The sequence below is a fragment of the Triticum dicoccoides genome, chromosome 6B (assembly GCF_002162155.2).
Source record: "Triticum dicoccoides isolate Atlit2015 ecotype Zavitan chromosome 6B, WEW_v2.0, whole genome shotgun sequence".
Classification (NCBI taxonomy): domain Eukaryota; kingdom Viridiplantae; phylum Streptophyta; class Magnoliopsida; order Poales; family Poaceae; genus Triticum; species Triticum dicoccoides.
This window is the reverse complement of record NC_041391.1, coordinates 29,456,543-29,458,331: the sequence shown is the minus strand read 5'-3', so window position 1 is coordinate 29,458,331 and position 1,789 is coordinate 29,456,543.

Below are 1,789 nucleotides of genomic sequence, written 5' to 3'. Positions count from 1 at the left end.
GGGATTAGACGGCGAATTTCGGGGGAGGGGACTAGTTATAGATTTCTGGGAGCTAGGAGAGTCCAAATGAGGAGCGGTTTTCAGCCACGCGATCATGATCAAACGGCCGAGAGCATGGAGGGGAGTTTGCTGGGTTTTGGGACACTTTGGAAGGGTGTTGGGCTGCAAAGAGAAAGGGGGGGGGGGTTTCGGGCTACGCGGTTAACCGTTGGAGTACCAAACGAACTCCAAATGGCACGAAACTTGACAGGCGGTCTACCGGTGCTATACCAAGGCCGCTTGGCAAGACTCGGTCCATTCCGAGAACGTTTAACACTCACTCACGAAAAGGGAGAAGAGGGGGACGCCGGAGGACATAGGAGCGCCGGATCACGAAACGGACAACGGGGAAAATGCTCGGATGCAAGAAATGAACACGTATGCAAAATGCAATGCACATGATGACATGATAAAATACAACACGCAAGCAAATGACAAGGCAACAACGGCGAATAACTGGCAGACACCTGGCGCATCGGATCCGAGGCGTTACAAACGGACTCCAGATCAGCCCTCCAGAGGAAGATTAGGGCTTGGCAGTGGCTACATATCGTAAAACGCGATGAATCCTTCTCTCTGATTTTTTGTTCTCCCCGAACGTGAATATATGGAGTTGGAGTTGAGGTCGGTGGATGTCCAGGGGGCCCACGAGGTAGAGGACTCTCCCCAGGGGGGTGGGCGTGCCCTGCACCCTCGTGGACAGGTGTGGGCCCCCTTACGTTGATTCTTTTGCCAATAGTTTTTATTAATTCCAAATCGTGTCTCCGTGGAGTTTCAGGTCATGCCGAGAACTTTTATTTCTGCCCAAAAATAACACCATGGCAGCTCTGCTGAAAACAGCGTTAGTCCAGGTTAGTTCCATTCAAATCATGCAAGTTAAAGTCCAAAACAAGGGCAAAAGTGTTTGGAAAAGTAGATACGTTGGAGACGTATCAACTCCCCCAAGCTTAAACATTTGCTTGTCCTCAAGCAATCCAGTTGACAAACTGAAACTGATAAAGAAAAACTTTTACAAACTCTGTTTGATCTTGTTGTTGCAAATATGTAAAGCCAGCATTCAAGTTTTCAGCAAAGATTATGAACTAACCATATTCACAGTAACATTTAGGCCTCATGTTTACTCATATCAATAGCATGATCAACTAGCGAGCAATAATAATAAATCTCAGATGACAACACTTTCTTAGAACAATCATAATGTGATATAACAAGATGGTATATCGCTAGCTCTTTCTGAGAACGCAAAAGATAAATGTAGAGCACCCCTGAAGATCAAGGACTGACTAGACATTATAATTCATGGCAAAAGAGATCCATTCACAGTCATACTCAATGTAAATTAATAGAAAAGCATACAAATGACAACGGTGCTCTCCAACTGGTGCTTTTTAATAAGAGGATGATGACTCAACATAAAAGTAAATAGATAGGCCCTTCGCAGAGGGAAGCAGGGATTTGTAGATGTGCCAGAGCTCGAGTTTTGAAACAGAGATAAATAATGTTTGGAGTGGCATACTTCCATTGTCAACATAACAACCAAGAGATCTCGATATCTTCCATGCTACATACATTATAGGCAGTTCCCAAACAGAATGGCAAAGTTTATACTCCCCCACCACCAACGAGCACTTTCCATGGCTGGCCTGAAACCATGGGTATCGTCCAAATAACAACAATCCCGGGGGATTTTTTTGCAATTATTTTGATTTGATTTGAGCATGGGACTGGGCATCCCGGTTACCAGCCATTT